Below are 18,501 nucleotides of genomic sequence, written 5' to 3' on the forward strand. Positions count from 1 at the left end.
CCTCTGCTCCGCTCCTCTCCTCTTCTCGCCGCTCCGCCCCGGCCCAGCCGCTCTCCGCCCTCCCCGAGCAGCCGCTCCCCGGCAGCGCGCCCACCCCACGCTTGGGTCCGGGAGAAGCTGGCGAGTTGTAACATGAGGTGGCGTGGGGTGACGAAGGACCACGATGCCCCTTTCTCGCTGGGGACCCTCGCCGCGCTCTGTGCTTTCCGGGGGTGGCGTGGGCGCTCAGGAGGCTGGCGCTGCCCGCGGCATCACTCCCTGAAGCATTGGCGCGGGCAGCCCGCGTGGCTCCGGAGACGGGGCAGGAAATAGGAAAAAGGGGATGAAAGGTCCCAGGATGGGGGAGAAAGCCAGGAAGTATCTGGCTTCACTGCTGGGAACTTCTGGGAGCTGCCTCCCCCGAAGCCAAGCCAGGCGTGGGTGAAACGCACGAAGCCTGGGGGCTATGGATGTTAGGGACGTTGCGAGTCTCGGTAGATGCCTGGGGATGGGGGATATGCAAGGGAAAAAGGGATTTCTAGGAGGAGGAGAAGTGGCTTCCTGGCACTGTTGCATCTCAAGGTGAACATTTCTGCCACCACTGAACCGCACTGGGGGGCTAGTGAAGAGTGATTGGAACACATGGTGCTGTCCTGGTGGAGCTGGGGTATGGGACAACACCTCAGAGAGGTGGGGACCACTGGCCCAGGACCCTCGGAATGAGATTCGGGAAGGTGACAAGGTGCTGCAAGGCTGGACTGCTATCACCGCAGGTCAGTGAGCTCCGGGGACCAGCCCGGGTATCCCTCATCCTTCAGAGAGATGAGGAACTGGGAGCTGGTGGGGAAGGGCTAGGTAAGGGTCCAAGGAAGCAGAGCTGCCGAGGGGAGGAGCAGGCAGGCTGGGGAAGCCCGCCATGGACAGGCAGGATGCAGGGACGGCAGGTGGGTCTGTACAACGGGGTTGCGAAAGGGCTGATGGAAGGAACGGCAGGAAGCAGTGATCAGAGGATTGCAGCATGTCTGAAGGGCACGGGACTGATAAGAGGTAAACCGGGTCAAAATCTGGCTGGGCAAAGCCACTAGAGCACTTGAACAGCAGAGGTCCTGGTGGCAGCACAGTGCCCGGCGGGGTTGTTAACGGGGTAGCTGCTGCCACTGAAGGAGCGGCAGGAGCATCCAACAAACATTCCTGTTTTCTGCTTTGCATGAAGAAGAAAGATGCATGCCATGAGAATGAAGCAGTTTCAGGCCATTATTAACCTGGGGCATCACGAGACTCCCAGATCCACCACAGATCCACAGCTGGGAGAGCGGCCACGGTGAACTCGGGCAGGGCTTCTCATGCCAGGCCCCATTGGACCTGGGGACCAGCAGGATCTGGCTCCCGGTGGAGGTGGCACAAGCCTGGGGTCCAAGTGTGGGCAGGGGAAACTGTCAGCCTGGGATGATGCTGAAAACAGGTGAATTCCTAAAGGACAGATGACCCACAAGCTGCTCCAGGAGTGTCCTCTCCTTCTATGCACTGGTGGATGCTGAGGGCTGTTTTTAAGGTGCTTCCTCAGCCCTTCTTGTGGGCAATTAGGGAAGGAAGGGAATTGAGTCTTGCCCATCTGCCCTGTGGCATTGTTGTGAGGACCCACGGAAACAGGAGGGCGCTGAGATTTCTTCCATCTTTTCGGTTTCGGAACGGCCCCCGCGAGCTGCACTCCGGCTGCACCCCGGGCGGAGCCGAGCCCCACGCCGCGCTCCGTGGGCGGGTGCCCGCGGGCCCGCGGGAGGCTGCTGCCATCCCGTGGGCACAGGGGGAAGGACGAGCTCAGGGCTGGCACCCCTTCCTCGGCCCCAGCTCCCCCAGTGGCTCTGCCCCGGGCCCGGGACGTCCTGCCCGGCCCCGACGGCACTGGAGGTGGCTCCGGGTGCAAGTCGTTGCCTCCTCCAGGCTCCTTGTGCCCTCTGGCTGTCGCCCACGTCCCCTCCAGCTGCACCAGAGCTGCCACACAGGGCTTGGGGCTGCTACCCAGCCATCAGCTCCTTGCTCCTCATCAGCAGCCGGCACACATCATGGGCTACCACCTTCTCACATGCAAGCCACGATGAGCTCTCTAAAGCCCCAGATCCGAGAGCATCCTGGTTCAAGGTGATCAGCTGGTGGTGGCAGCTGGAAAGTAGGTTTCCTATGTTTAGCTCTGGCCTTTTTGGGTCCTGCTGTTCATGGGACTGGGACAGTGCTAGTTTCTGCACACCCGCTTCTCTCAAGGGCACCCACGTGCTCCACACTCAGACATGTCACTGCAGCCCTAAGCCACAACTGGCACACGGTAGCATGCTGAAGGGAGTGAGGACTCAGCTGGCTCTGGGGTAGGGCAGGGACAGCTTTGGCCCGAAGCCTATTGCACGCGAAGGGGCAAAGGGGCTTCAAGTTAATCCCTCGGCTCTGAAAGGGATTCTCTACCCCTGGCTGAAATGCAGGGTGTTCTGCTCCCAGCTCAGGGCAGGGACTCCAGTCCTGCCTTGACTTCTCCTGCAGCCCCCTGGACAAGAGGGGGTAGTGGATTGGGAAGGAGAGAACAGGGGGAATGTGTGGGGCTGTGGGGGTCTGGGTTCATCCAGCCCTGTGCCAGCCATGTCCCCGGCCATGTGCCATCTGTCTGTCTGGTGCCTGTCCAGGTCCCCCAGCCCCTCTCCCCAGTGCTCACTTTGGGAAGGCCCTCCCTGTGGAGTCTGGGAGAGAAGATGCAGCACCCTGTCCTGTTCTCAGGTGGTATCCAGATCACCTCCTCTCCTCAAAGACCCCCCTGCAGCTGGGTCAGAGCCAGGTAGGGCTCTGGGTGCAATCTGCCTGTCCTGCCTTCCCTGTTCCTTCCCCGTTGGTGCAATGGTGAGAGCTGGCTCATGCCACTGGGCCATCTGCTCCAGGGGAGCCCACCAGTGCCAGGCCCCCTGCCAGGCGACCCCCCCTGCGCCTCCACGGCTGCTAAGAATAACCAGCGCCGTCAGCAGCCGTGGTATTTGCAGGCACAGCCAGTGCCACCCCCATGCCAGCCTGCTGGGCACAGGATCCATCTGCTCCCTGACGTAAGTCAGCAGCCACGGGGGGAGATGGGTGGGCAGTCTTGGGGGCCACGTGTGGCTGTGAGGAGGGGTCCTGTCTCCCTGCCCCCCCGACCTGAACAGGAGCCAGGATGCTGTGGTGGGACATGGAGGCATTGCTGCCCAGCGCCCAGCATGGGAGCATGGGGAGCTGCCTGCCTTTCTTCTGTCCTGCTTTTCCCAGTGTTCCACAAACAAACACCCTGTTCCCAGCTCTGCAGCACCCCTCGGAGATCGGGGCAGCCCCCAGGGCTGGTGACAGTAGCTCTGCCTTTCTGCCTGCAGAGGGATGGGGAACCAGCAGGCTCAGTCACCTGGAATCTCCATGAAGGGAGATGAGCCATCCCAGAGGTGGTGCAGAGCAGTGTGTGGGGCAGCTCCCCTGAGCACTAGAGCAGCTCTTTCCCCTGCGCATTGGGCCACAAGGACCAACGCAGCTCCCCGAGCTTCATGTGTGGTGGAGTCAGAGATCTGCAGCTGGCAGAGGAGTGGGCTGGGGATGCCTCCAGCTGTTGCCACTGTATTATTGGGGTGTCCCACCTGGACTGTTCCCCAGGAATGCAGAGCTGCATTCCCCAGGAATGCAGAGCTTCTCCTCTGGGACCCATATGAGCTGCATTTGCCCCTGTGCCCAGGCTCTAAAGAGAGGATTCTGCAGGGACACCGTGCTCCTACCAAGGGCAAACATAGTGCAAAGCCTTCTTTCCAGGCAGTGATGGTGAGTCATGCAGAACCAGGCTGGGATGTTTTCTTCTGTCTGTGTGACACTCCAGTAAATCATATAGGATGTCCTAACACTGGGCCAAGATGACCTGTGGCATGTGGGGCTCCTTGCTCTCCTTTCAGCATGGGGACTCACACAGCCCCGGGAGTGGCCCTGGGCACAATGGTGTTGTCAAGGGGCATTTCCTACTGAGACAGAGGGTAGTGAGCTATTCCAACGAAAGGCTTTTCAGCTCATTGGGGAGGGATTAAAACCAAGCTGGCATTTCCACGGGATTGATGAAGACCTAGGGTTGTCTGGCCACAAAGAGGTTAAACTTCCTGTTCACCCACATGGCAAGCACTAACTGGCATCGAGAAACCATCTTCAAGTTCTGTGAGGAGCACAGCAAAGGGTCATAGGAGCTGCAGGGATGCACTGGGGGAGTATTGAAGTCATTATGGCACCCAGGAGTGTGGGTGCTGCTGGCCAGTCTGGCAGAGCATGGGGCAGGCAGGCAGGGCTTAGCTCTGTGCCACTTCGCCTGTTTGGAAATCGGGGTTTGGAGTTGAGCAATCTCTGCCCATGGTCTGAGACTGGGGGCACTCCCTGCAAAGGACAGCTGAGGTTTGGGGTAGAGGTTCAGTAGGGGTGGAGCCACACTGGTCGTCTGGGCATTTTCAGATTTAACTCTTTTTTTTTTTTTTTTTTTTTTTTTTTTGTAAAATAGCCTATGCCTCCCTCTGGTGGGGAAGAATTGCTGTGCCAGTGGGATAAAGTCTATGGCTGCAATTAGACATCTCACACCCTTCCTGGGTGCCCACTGCTCTGACAGTGGCTGTGGGCAATGAGCCACCTGCGATGCCACCCACAGGTAATGCCTCTGTCTCCTATGCCTGGAGCTTTGCACTTACCCACTTTCCTGCCTTTATTCCTAGCCTGTGATTCTCAACATGTTCCCAGGTGTCCAGGGATGTTGCTTCCCTCACTGGTGTTAGGAATAGCCCTGTTCCTGCTTGGCCCGGGTGAAATGAACCCAGCGGGTCCCAGAGCTGGTGGTTCTTGCACCACTGGAACAGAGGACACAGGGCATGGCGGAAGCTTGGGGAGGAGGTGGGATGGCAGGATGTGGGACATGGGATGCTGGACTCTACTAGGATCATCCCAGGTCAGACACAGATGGGGCAGCTGAGTTGTTGCAGAGGATACATGAGGTGGTGGGAGTCCTGCAGTGGACTCAAGAGACAGAACCTCCCAGGCACGAGTGTATGTGTGTATGTGTGTATGTGTGTGTGCATGCTTCCCTTCCTCATCCTCACCTCTCTGAGGCTTCTCTGTGCTCCAGCTGGTGTTGGCAGTCATGGCAAGTACCGGGAATATCTTATTTTTTGTGGCGTTTGAAAGAATGTACAAATACTCAATGAGACATTACATCTTTCCCCTGAGACTTGTGAGCTGCCTCCCCACAGCAATAAACTCCAGTTTTGAACATTTGGAATGAAGAAGTGGTTTTGGCTGTGAGTCCCTCTTTCCAGCCCTTTTGGGGAAGGGGGAGCAGGGTGTGTGAGTGCTACCTCATGGCTTGCCAACACACCCACCCTGCCAGCTCAGAGCAGCAGCAGTGGATTTAGCCTGAGGTGCTATTGCCTGGCACCTGCTGGTTCAGCAGGTAAACCCATTACTGGTGCCACCACAGACCTAGTGCTGATGTCCCACTCCTCTGTCAGGGCTGCCTGGCATGTTGCTGGAGATGCAACAGATGCATACCCCTCCAGGCTCCTCTCTGGGGACGGAATGTTCACGTGACAGGAGCACAGTGGGCTGCAGGTGTGTTCGTTTGGAGTGACCCAAGAGCACATTGGACTGTCCTGGCTCCTCCTGGCTGGGTACCAAGCAGGCCCTCAGACTCTGAGCCTTGTCTGGAGGGATTTTGGGGATGCCACCCCGCTCAGACCCTTCCCTCAGCCCATTTCTTTTGCCCAAACCTCCTATACCTGTCCTCAAATTCCCATGGTGGGCACACAGCAGATAGGCAGCCTTGGAGACCTTCTTGCCCTGGAGCTCTGTGGCAGCATCTCGAGGAGCAGTGCCTGATTTGGCCCTCACCTGTGGCCACCCTCGAAGACACAGGAGCTTCTCCTTCAGCCCCCATCTGTCCTGTGGTCACAGCATGCTGGCACCAGGGATCAGTGTTTGCTCAAGGCTCAGTGTAAAAGAATCCCCCCACCCCTCTCCTGGGGTCAATGAGTGCCTCCATCCTTCAGTTTCTCCTGTGAAGGTGGAAGAGCCTCAGTGTCAAAAGTTGCTGGAGGAGGTGTGACACAGCAGCTGGGCTACCAAAACCACCTAATTTGGGATATTAAAAAATAATCATCCCTGCAAAGCAATTAATTTCCCTGGAAAGCCCCTGCAGTTTTGGGATCATTTCTTCCTACACTTGTTAATTTATGGGAGACATTATAACTGTTAATTTACAGGAGAGATTATAACTTATCACAAAGCAGAAGCAGAAAAGATATGTTTACCATTTCCAATTCTGCCTTTAATTAACACTGGTGATGGGCTGCCCAGCTGTGGCAGTACCAGGAGCTGCCACGCAGTAATTCCTGCCTGAAACACTCACTCAAGTGACCACAGAAATGTGGGCTTTATTAATATGAATAAAGTTGCTTTATGACAATTTAACAATTTAATCATGCTCAACACTTATCCAGTGGATGCCCAAGTGAGTGGACAAAGTCTTGCCCTTGCCAAGTTTTCCATGGTCAAGGATGAAGATGGAGGCTGGCCAAGCTGTGGAGATGAGGTAAGCCTGTTCTGGATGCAGGAACCAGACACAGACCTGTGGCTCCAGCTGCCTGTCTGAATGTGTCTAGGTGGCAGGGGTCTGTGGGGACAGTCCTGCTCACAGCCTGGCCAGGGAAAAGTAAACCTGTCTCCCCCAGATCCTTACATGCTGAGCTGGCTGGCATGGGGCAGTGCCATGGCAGAATGGGGCCTGGCTGCACTGGGGCAGTTGGGGGCTCCAGCAGCAGCAAGGGTGGACAGTCCTTCGAGGTTACATAGAGAAGGAGCTGTACTAATTAATGATATCTCTGTGCTGCTTTTGGGGAGGGGATGAGTGGGGCTGCCTGTCCTGTCAGTGCTGGAGCAGTCTCCCACCTTGGAGATGCCTACAGTCTTCCTGGGACCAGGGACTGGCTGCCATCTTCTGGGCTATGACACCAGAATGCACACCTTGGAAGATGGGTAGGTAGCAGGAGCTAGAACATGGCACGCACACTGAGCTCTCTTCTGGAGGGTGCATGCCAAACCCTGCATCCAGATGCAGAGTTCTGGAACCAGCTGTGCTGCAGTGACACCCACATGGCTGACCTGTGCTGTCCCCCACCAAGATCCTTCTGGGAGAGGATGTCCTGCTCAGTACGTGCCTCTGCACCTCGCTTGTCCCCAGCTGCAGGTGGTGAGATGAGCTGGGACCTAAAATAGCCAGCAGGCGTGGCAGGTACAGGGCAGGTCCCCGTCCCTGCTCACAGCACAGCCGGCACACGCACAGCAGAAACAAACGCGCCTGTGTGCCGACACCGACACGCGTGTGTGAGCGGCGGCACGCAGACACACAGACACACAGACACACAGGCACACAGGCACACAGACAGACACACAGACACACAGACACACAGGCACACGGACACACAGACACACAGACACACGCGGAGGTTCCCGCGCCGGGGCAGCCGCAGCGAGTGTCCGTGCCCGCGCAGCCGCCGCTGGATGGCAGCAGGTCCCCGGCGCTGCCTCCCGGGCCGCGGGCAGGAGCAGCGGGGCTGGCGGTGCCGGGCACAGCGCCTGCGGAGCGGGGCTTGGGCAGCATGTAGGGACCAGAGAAGGGGCGGGCAGGCCCACCGGGCGACCGGGCGTGTCCTGGTGCCACGGTGTCCTTTATGGAGCCTGGTGAGATCTGAAGGTGAAGGATGACTGCTGGGCAGAGATAAACTGGCACAGCCAGGGAGCTGAGGCAGGGCAGAGGCAGCCTGGAGGCTGGATCAGATGGGCATGGGACATGTCCTGCTGCACATCCCGGCAGTGCTGGACACTTCCCCGGGGGCAGGGGCACAGCACCCACCTGCCCAAAGGCAAGGGGTACAAGGTACCACAGTGTAAGGGATGGAATCATAGAATCATAATTTTTGTTGGCAAAGACATCTGAGGTCACGGAGTCCAACAATTAGCCCAGCACTGCCCTGGTGCTATTTGGCCCACAAAGCCTCTTGAGCCTTTGATCCTAATTATTGTAGATGTAATGAAAGCCCTCTGGCTGCCATCCCTCTGGTAGCCGCTTGTGCAAACACCGGCTGTTAGGGGGGAGAACAGCCCTAAGGAATTAAAGTTTTCCGGCAGATTCTGTAGCAAACGGCTTTCTGTAGCAAACTAGCTGATTCTACAGATGGCCTTTGCACAGGCATGAGCAAGACACCCCAGTCTGATCCAGGTGTTTCACACCTCTCTGGTACTTCTGGACTTGGCAAGAGAAAATCAGGTTCCAGGCTGTTGGCTGCAGGAACTCAGGAGAACATGGAGCTCCTCTGGAAACGCTTCCAGCGAATGAAGGATACTCCTGGTTCAGCTGCAGAGGGCTCTTTGGATGAGAGAATGAAGGCTCTTTGCATCCATTGAAATGTCCCAGAGACGGTTCGGGGATGATGAGGTGCTCTCACAACTGAGAAGGGTTGGGAAAAGCACCCAGGGCAGCTGTAGCTGAGGACAGCAATGACAAGAAGGATCCAGGCCAGCATGGCAAGTTTGGTCCTGCTGGCAGCAGAATCCCTTGTTCCCACGCTTTTGAAAACAGGAAGACAGTCCCAGGGAGATGGTGGGGAGGAAAGCAGCGAGGGAGGAACTCTGTGAGCCACTGGATCTTTGCAAAGGGCTTCTTGTTCCCACCTGGATTTCTGGTCCTGCTTGGACTCTGTGAGCTGCTGTAGCTCTCTTTCTCGGGCAATGTCCCTAAGCCTCAGAGAGGAATTAATGGGCTCATGAGTCTGAGTGGCTTAGGGAGAATGTCACTTCTAACACTTCCCCATGGGAACCAGGTACAGGAGTGGATGCAGGAAGGTGGTGGGTGGAAGAGCTGGCAGAGTCCAACCTGGCTGCAGCTGTGTGGGATTCACAAACACCCCCAAAGTGCTGATGAGGTAACTGGGGCACTGATGGGATTGGCACATTGTTAGCAGTATGGGAATTACAAATTCCAGGGCGAAGTAAACCAGGTAGCACAGGCTGTGCTGTGATGGGCTACTATTCAGCCAGCTGGGAATTGCTCATCAGAAGGTTGGGGCAGAGCAAAAGAATAAACAGCATAAATAACTTTGGAATGACGTAAAAGTGTGCTATAAGTTTAATGTAATTAAGGTAAATTAGTCATTACATGATGGTGAGACATGGACATGTAACAATGCCCTTTGGGGCTGTCTTATTTGTGTGGCCTTTATGAGTAAGGGCTGCTGGGATCCCTCTGTGGTGTAGGTGAGTGCACAAAGAGGGGAGCACCTGCACCCTAAGTGATTGGACTTGTGTTCCTGAGCACAGCCTGTCTCACTCTCCAACATCCAGGCTGGGTTTCCTCAGGGACAGGAATAGTCTCAGCACAAAGAGAGAAGACAAGGCAGGATGCTTTCCTGTCAAAGACTTATTATTCAAATTCAAGCTCTTCTTCAAAAATCAGAATGACAAGAAACAGCCCGGCTCAAGCACCAGTGGTCTTGTGGGAGAAATGTTACAAGTGGGATCATAAGCATCTAGTTTTTGTAAAAGAGGAAAGCCTTGTGATGGTTGTGCCCTGATGGATTCCCCAGGATGACTTCAAAGGAGCCTCTCTCTCTCCCCAGCCCCCAACTCATCACCAGGGTGGGGTTCCATCTGAGGAGGCAAACCCCAGGAGACAGAGTGAAGCCCCTTAGAAGTCGGGGTCTTGGGAGGCCTTGGAGGGGTGCTTTTGGTGTCAACAGTGTGTGCTAAACCTCATGCTCAGCCCTTTCCATTTGGCATGCTGTGTAACAGCCTCCCTTGTTGCTGTGCTGCCAGGCTGGCCTCAGCAGCACAAGGGTGCCTGTCCAAGGTAGTGCCCCCCAAGGTGGGGGGGCACAAATGACCTTCCTTACCCCAGAGAACTTCTTTCCTTGAGCACTGCTTTGGGAGATGTGTGAGCTGGTGGTGGTCAGCATGGGCAGGGAAAGACAGCCCTGGTCCCTGGAAGGACAGCCCTGGTCCCAGTCCCTCTCCCTGGAAGGACATCCTGCCTGCTCCCTGTTTGCTCCCTGGGGGAGAAACAGCCCTGCTTGTCTGCTGCAGCCTGGCTTGTGCTAGACATCTTGCAAGGCCTCAATTTAAACAATGAGGGACGTCAGATCACAACCTGACACCAAATAAAGGACAAACCTCAGCTGAGCGGGGCTGTATGTTCATTGGCAGTGTCCTGCCCTTGGAAGGCTGTTTGGGAGTGGGCACTCCAGGGACAGCACGGAATGGGGGTGGCTCACACGTGGATAATTGTCTCCACGGGAGGATGGAGTTCCCACACTCAGACTGGTACTAGGGCTGTGGCTATCCCAGGGCTGTGTCTGGACTCAGCACTGCTGTTACCCACAGGAACCTTGTTCCCAGGTCTCTGCTCCTGTATTTCAAAGCTGCTGGGTTTTAAGCCCTTGCAATTTCCCAGAGAAGGAAATCCCTTGGCACCCTGATCTTTAGCACCTCCTTTGAGTGCTTTGTGGTGTTCCTGGGAAGGGGGGTACCTGGGGAGGAGGGCACCTGGCTGGGAAATGAAGGTGATTTTTCTGCACTGTGCTCCTGTGGGCTGACATAAACCCATTCTAAATTCCCTGAGGGTCCAGAGACAGGAGTGAGGAAGAAGGGAAGAATTCAGCTCTACCATCAGAAATGGCTCTTGCTTGGATATACTGCCAAGCATCCTCAGGGCTCATCAGGGGTGTGAATAACCTGCTTTTTCTTCTCCACTACTTCCTTTCCATTAGCATCAAGTTTCAGCAGTGTGCTGGCACCATGAGCTTTGGCTGCTGCTGTCTGGGACACTCCTGTGTCCGTGTGAAGTCCTGCTAAGGCTGACCTGGAGGGGATTTACTGGCAGAGCATAAGGACATGGACCTGAGGTGACAGCAGACATCTTACTGGGTGAGGACTGCCTCTGGTCAAGGTTTGTTCAACACAGATTGTTTTGTCCATTAATTGCTGGTGCATAACCAGGGCACACTCAGCATCAGGTGTATCCCACACAAGGGACCTCAGGTGATGCTGATGGACCTGACACATTGAGCAGAGTCAGCCTGGTCCCTCTTGCCCCTGGTGATGTTAGTGCACACTCTGGGTATGCCTTCCCAGTCTAGGACTCCTCTTGGCTCTCCCACATCTTCTGGTGCTGAGGAGGGTGTCAAGGGCCACACTGAAGCATTGGGGCAGACTCCCAATCACCTCTGTCCCAGAGCAGTCCCTCGCTATTGTCAGAGTGCCACTCCGGTGTCACCCCTGCAGAGCTGCGTGCCCCAGCTGTGTCCAGCTCTGGGGGCACATGCCCCTCAGGGACAGGCTTAGGAGGAAGGAGCCGATGATGCCAGGAGAGAGACACCAGCTCGTGCTGCCAGTTGGACGCCTGAGCACAGCCAGGACTCGGCAGCAGGTCCCAGCACTGCACCCTCACCCCATCCTGAGGCACTGCTCCAGCCATTCTTTACAGTGTAACTTTCAGGCTTTTAATTAAATGTCCATGAAACACTCATTTGAGATGCTTAATTTAAAGTGAGAGCTAATTAATTTTATGGGCCTTGGCCACCTCTGTTTCATTTCTGAGTTAATGCCTGGGCTGTGCTGCTGGAGGTGCAGAGAGCAAGGCAGTCTCTGGCTCCTGGGACAGTCTAGACAGCCGGAGCTGTGAGTGTGGCTGGAAGCCCAGTCAGAGCCTGGTGGTCCTGTGTGGGGCTGGTGGCCCTGTGCTGGGCTGGTACCTCACTTACCCTCCTTGCCAGGCTGGCTCTTGCTCCAGCTCAGCTGAGCAGGAGGAAAATAGGGCTGAGTTGGGCCTCTGTCCCAGCTGGTCCCACAGGGCTGGACTCACATCCAAGCACCACATCCCAGGGACAGGCTCCACAGCAGTGTCCCTGTTTCCAGGGACTGGCTCAGCATGACATTGCCTCATGCATCATTTGTCAACCTTGCAATAACCTTTTCTGCCACTTTAGAGTGGATTTGCTTTCTCATAACTGGCCTCCCTAAGATCCCCAGCACCACTGCAATGACTCCCATGGCCATGGGAGCTTGGAGGAGCTTCTCCAGCAGCATCTGCTCAGCTTGGGGATGCTCAGAGCACTCTGCCCAGTCCTAGGGTGTCCCTGATTATGATCTCATTGGGAAAAACATAGAGGGGCAGCCAGCCTCCACCTGCTCTGTACACCTGTGAGCCAAATGACCACCAAGGGACAGCAGTGGCACTTGGCAGAGCCCCTTGAGGCTGGCTGCAGGGAGGCTGGGAGCCAGAGAATGAGACCTGGAGGGCAAAGCTCCAACCAGGAGCAGCCCAGGGCTGAATGAGGAAGGGAGAGAATTCCCTGCTAGAGCTGACACCAGGCCTGAGGCATGGGAGGAGAAGGTAGGGGGGAGCGGGTGTCTGTCTCTCCCATGCTTCAGACCCACTGGGAAGGGGCTGTGGGTGGCTCTGGTGAAGGTGTCCAGGTGCTGAGGTGCAGCTGGGCCCCTTGGCATGGTGACCCCATCCCTGAAGAGCTGCATGTGCCACTGCCTGCACCACAGGGAACACAGATGGGTTGTTTTTGAGGGCCTGGCAGACCTGCAGTCTCCTGCTTTATGGCTGACTGTAAAGGGCCTGCTATAAACCGTGATTGAAAACATGAATCATCTCACTAATTAAGCAGAGTTATTTCCATGCCAGGAAATCTGTCTCTTTTGTCAGGATCTTTGTTTTCAAATGGAATAAATCTCAGGCAAAGCTAAAGATTGGCTCCTGAACCCTTTATCACCAAGTAGCAGTGATCTATCCTGCGATTTACCATGGCACCAGAGAAAAAATAGAATTAATAATAAATATTCATTTCTAAGCCACATGTGTTAGTTTGAAAGACAAGTGTCTATGAGGGAAGGCAGGAACCTCCCTCGGAATGGAGAATGTAAAACCCCTCTCTCTGATTTATTATAATTTTGAAATTTAGGGGCTCTTAGGTAAAGATATGAGGATAGGGATAATAGTTCTTTACTAGTATGTATATAACAAGGCAAACAAAACTACAATAACTATGACATTAACAACAAACAGAACCGGGGACCGAGTAAAAGCCTTCTTGGCTGCCAGCACTTTCCCCTCTGGTGCAGTTACTGTCACAGCCAGCAGGAATGAGCAAAAAAATCTGGGGGTGGTGGATGAGATGTATTAGAAGTTCCACAATGGTAGCTGGAACTCCAGGACAGTGCCGGCTGCAGCGTGGAGAAAACTAGAGCAAGAGCAAAGAAACAGCTGAGGCGGGGCAGTGGCGGCACAGCTCCGAGCAGGCAAGGAGGGGTGAGGTTCGGGATTGCCAGGCACATGAGGTTCGGGTTCCCGGGGCACACGAGGTTTGGGATTCACGGGGCAAAAGAGGTTTGGGATTCCCAGGGCACACGAGGTTCGGGATTGCCAGGCACTCGAAGTTCAGGATTCCCGGGCACACGAGGTTCGGGATTCTCAGGCACACGAGGTTCAGGATTCTCAGGCACACGAGGTTCGGGATTCCCGGGGCACACGAGGTTCGGGATTCCAAGGGCACACGGGGTTCAGGATTGCCGGGCACATGAGGTTCGGGATTCCCAGGGCACACGAGGTTCGGGATTCCCGGGGCACACGAGGTTCGGGATTCCTGGGGACACGAGGTTCAAGATTGCTGGGTGTTATAGGTAAAAATTGATCCAGCCAATTAGATCAAAAATAAAAATTAAAATTATTTGTGACCGATATAGAGTCCCAACAGCCAACAATCAAAAAGTAGCACCGACCCCGGGATCAGAGCAGGTGGATGATGATCCGGCCTCTATCGCACCGAATCCCCCTGTTCACCACCGAGGCCTGCCAGAGTTTGATTTTTATACTCTTTTTCTTGCTCGCGGCGGAGTCCCTTTGTCCCCTCCTGGAGTCCTTCATATTCATGCAGTGTCTATTCTCTGTCCTGTGCTGGACAAACCCACGTCCGGGAATTGATGTGTATCGGTCTCCAGTTCCCGGAATCCTGCATTCAGATGTGTGTCCTTGATGGTCGTGTCTGTCTGGGGTGGACATCTCCATGGGCCATCATCGCTGGGCGTTTTCTCGTTCATGCCAACGGGAGTGCCCATCTCCTGTGCGGGCTGGGTTTTCTCTGTATGTTAATGATGCCCCTCCTCCTCGGGGGCTGTCCTGTTGGCAATCACCCTTTCCCCTTTGCTGGCATGATCTTAAAGCTTTATTTTATATTACATTAATAATCCTACATTTCCAGCACGAATTACCCCCTTATTCATAACACTGGGGCACACGAGGTTCGGGATTGCCGGGCACACGAGGTTCGGGATTCCCAGGGCACATGAGGTTCGGGATTGCCGGGCACACGAGGTTCGGGATTCCCAGGGCACATGAGGTTCGGGATTGCCGGGCACACAAGGTTTGGGATTGCTGGGGCACACGAGCTGATGGTGATTGGTCCCTCAGGGCTGAGCTCCAGCGGTGCCGGTGAATTCTCCCCGCAGTAAGCGACAGCCTGGCCATCCTCCTCTGATGCCAAAGAGCAAGAGAGCAGCTGCCCCAACTGTTGTTTTTTTACCTGCCCCCCATTCTCACGCTATCTTTGTCCCTCGGAGAGAAACTTTCAGAGAAAAAAAAATGTACAGTCAGATGCTCTATTCTTCTTGTGACTTCAGACACAATCTTTTGTCTTTTTTAAGTACCCATAAGTATCCATAAGTACCCAGTAGTTTCTTAGCAACTTATGGGAAAAAAAATCTATAAGCAAAAGAAAAAAAAAGAAAAAAGAAACCCAACACCAAACTAAGCCTGGAAATGTCTAAACACCCACCAGAGCAGCATTACTATTCCACAAACTGAGTTTGGTTTGGCTCTGAGAGCATCTTGCCAACGCCAGCCTGGTCTAGTGGGGAAGATGAGGGCACTGTGGGCACTGCGCTGTCTGGCAGGCTCAGTCAGTGGGGGTTGTGTGCTCCTCACACATCGGCTGGTGAGGATGACAAGGAGGGCCACAAACGGACCTATTTGTGCTTCAGAGCTTGTAGCCAAAGCATCAGTTGATGTGATACCCCACTCTGCATTGCATTGGTTCCTGCTGAGACCAGTTTGGGCAAGAGTGGCTTGATGTTCATAACCCCTCTGAATCACCAGACTCTGGGCATGGCCTGATTCAAGGTGGGAAGGAGATTCTCTGGAGAGCATAGGCTTCAGGAGGAGTATGCAGGTGCCCCAAGCCCACATCCTCATCAGGTCTTTGTTCAGTGTGGCTGTGAGCCTTCTCTCCTCCTGTCCAAGCAAGCTCAGACTCATGCTGTCCTCATCGAGGGCGGTGTACCCACTCTCTTTGCAAAGAGCCTCAGCATTTATGCATGACAGTAAATCCCTGCAAATGCTACTTGCAAATTTCTTTCCAGTGTTGGGAGAGCTGGAGGACCACATCAGGAGGTTAATGTCACAATGGTAACATCATTATGGCTGCAGCACTGTGCAGGTACAGTGCCCTGTGGTGGGCTCTTCCTGGTGGGGTCCTGTGGTGGGACCCGAGCTTCTGTCAGCCCCCAGTCCTAAGGTTGTGCCTGGTCCTGCCAGCTCCCAGAAGCGGCCTCATCCCTGATTCCTGTGCCATTTGCTTGTAGCACCTTATTAGTATTTACAGAAGGTTCCCAGGGAGTTACCTCACATCCACCGATTTGTGACTCAACAATGACAGAGCCTGCATAAACAATGACAAACAGTGCAAGGTGTTCGCCAAGGAAGATCCTCTGACCTGTGTTAGCAGCATCTGCACAAGTCAAGAGAGCACATGGAGCAGCTCAGAGCAGTGGGTGCTGCAGCTGAAGCCAAATGTTCATGTTACTACAGTGAAGAGGAAGGAACCCGAGCCCTGAAGCTCCTGCTCCTCAGTCTCCACTCTCTGAGTGGATTTATTTGCATTCATGTCTTTGCGGCAGCTCAGCCGAGCAACCCACAGCAGCACGCTTGCAGTCATGCAGAATGGACTCAGCAATGCCAGCAGGAAGGACCATTATGGTGGGGTGTGACTCTGTATCTTATGTTGGAAATGCAAGATGTGTCTGGGGTGTGTATTCTATTGCCATCTGTTTTAGACGTGGGGCAGTTATCCTCTGTTAATTAGGCCACCTGTTAAAACCAGGTGGGGCAGTTTTCTTTATCTCTCCCACAGCCAATCCTCCCTGCAGGAGATCTCTGCTGTTCATGGCCAGGGAGTGTCCCTGCATGGCTGATCAAATTCCATCACCCCATTGGGAGAAGTTCTGCCCAAGGGGAGGAGCCAAGCATTCCTTCCTGGATATAATCTGAGATTTGGAATGCTACAGGCAGCCTTTGCCCACTGCATTCCCAGAGGAGCCGCTTTCTTCTCCACTGCATTCCCAGAGGAAGAGCAGGCCCATCTACACCAGCACTGAAGTTTTCAGAGGAAAACTCCACCCTTCTCCAGGATCCCTGCTCTACCAGAACGACAGCTGGCACTGCAGGAGGGCTGAGCCACCATTTAATGGGACTGCTGCCAACAGCTTGTCCCACAGGGTATCAGGTCATATTCTGATTCTGTCAGTGTTGTTTTATATTACTGCATTTTTATGTTAATGTTTTTATTTTAATTTATTTCTTTTAGTTTATTTATTTATTTATATTTTCTTTTAATTTTTTGCCTAATAAAGAACTGTTATTTCTACTCACATATCTTTGCCTATGAGCCCCTTAATTTCAAAATTATAATAATTTGGAGAGAGGAGGTTTGCATTTTCTGTTTAAGGGAGGCTCCTGCCTTCCTTAGCAGACACCTGTCTTCTCAAACCAAGACACTCTAGGATGCCAGAAGAAGCTGCTTACAGCGGGGGCTGTAGCACAGCAGTTGTGGAGCAATCCTCAGATTGGCTTGTCCACTGTAAATGTGGCCCCAAGGCCCTCATCTGGTTTACAGAGGGTACCAAGTAGGGATGTCACTGCCTCAGGATGGTGGGGTTCACCAGGATTCTGGTGTGCATCCTTGTGCACTGCAGTGCCTGTGTCCATTGCTGCTTGAAGGCTGTGAAGTGACCGAACCCCTCTCAGCTCTGTAGAAGGCTTGGGGCTCCGTGAAGGACCTGCAGAGAGGACTGGGGGGCATGCTGTGTCCCCCACTACCTGTTTCTTCTGCAGCAAACCAGGTTGGGATCTCTTCTTCACAGCCCAAAATTCCAGCACCACCCCAGTTTTTTTCTGCTGCCTTCAGAGCACAGGGAGGGAAGGGTGGGGGTTTGTCATTGTCAAAATGCTGTTAATTGGCTGCTCCAACTTCCTTCTACAGCCTACTCAGACTTCACCTGAGCCACTCCAGTCCTGACAGAGTTTGCAGGGAAAGCCTGGAACTGTCACTCAAGCCCACTTTGAGACCTGGGGTACATCTCCATTCCCATTCCAGAAGGGAAGTGGGAAGCACCCCTCTCTTGTCACTGCTCTGGGTGTGACGGGCAACTTGAGGCTCACACTGGGGTCTTATTCAGCAGACAGCATGGGAGTCAGGGAAGGGTTTGCATCCACATTCACACCCATATCTACACATACGTGAGTGATTTGTGCTGTGACACACCATGGCCAGTGCCAGGGACAAGAATGTGCCTCTGGGCAGAGGGACAAGCATCTCTTGCTGCAGAGCATGGCTGACCTGGGGCTCTGCAAACCAGTTCTGCCATTCCAGATGCTGGGTTTGCTATGAGTGTCTTTATCCAGCAGCAGCAAACACCGACGAGATAATTAGAGCTAAAACACAGAGCGCAGCAGGAGAGCACTGCCCTGCGCTGCCGGGAGCTGTGATGTGTTTGGAGTTGCTCTTCCCACAGAACTAGGTCTCCTGCATGTGTGCTGATATAAAACCTACTCCCTGGGTGATTTTGAATGACAGGAAGAAAACAACTTTATTACCTTGAAAAACCACCAGCACTCATCACTTCTGCCACAAGGCAGATGGGCACTGCCAAGAGTGAGAGCCAGCTCAGGAGCAGGCAGTGCTTGGGGGGAACTGGAGCGAGAGCTGGCAGTGCCCTGGAGCAGCAGAGCTGTCACCATCAGTGCTGAGAGCTGGGGGGCTCTGAGTTGTGCCTGGGCTCCCCAAAAAGCCCTTTCAACACCTTACTCCCTTTCAGCTGAACTACCTCCAATCTTCAGTCCACAAACAATTTGTGTCGCTGCCAGATGTTTTCTCCTGCTTTAAACAAGGGATTTTCAAGGAGATGATTTTCAAAAGCCATCTGTATAGTGAAGAGCAGTACATGAGAATATCACTGACAGTACAAAAGGCCTGGGGAAGGGTGTGAATGCTGCTGGAAAAGCTTTATAGGTGAGTAGATGCTCAGGACTGCTTTGCTAGTGTTTTCAAGGCATCTACCATTTATCCACAGGATGCTCTAGGTCACCTGTGATGGCCCTGAGGGGCTCAATTCTTGCCCCCA

General features: G+C 54.3%; 1 long non-coding RNA gene across 1 annotated transcript; it reads left to right on the top strand.

The window, feature by feature from the left end:
- The first annotated feature begins 31 nt into the window (after positions 1–31).
- Positions 32–6,580, top strand: LOC121362769. The gene is made up of 3 exons (XR_005956576.1): positions 32–752; positions 4,505–4,648; positions 6,489–6,580. It is a non-coding gene; the product is annotated as an uncharacterized LOC121362769 (long non-coding RNA).
- Positions 6,581–18,501: the final 11,921 nt, after the last annotated feature.

This window comes from Pyrgilauda ruficollis, unplaced genomic scaffold (assembly GCF_017590135.1).
Source record: "Pyrgilauda ruficollis isolate IOZ18807 unplaced genomic scaffold, ASM1759013v1 scaffold67, whole genome shotgun sequence".
NCBI classification, from domain to species: Eukaryota; Metazoa; Chordata; class Aves; order Passeriformes; family Passeridae; genus Pyrgilauda; species Pyrgilauda ruficollis.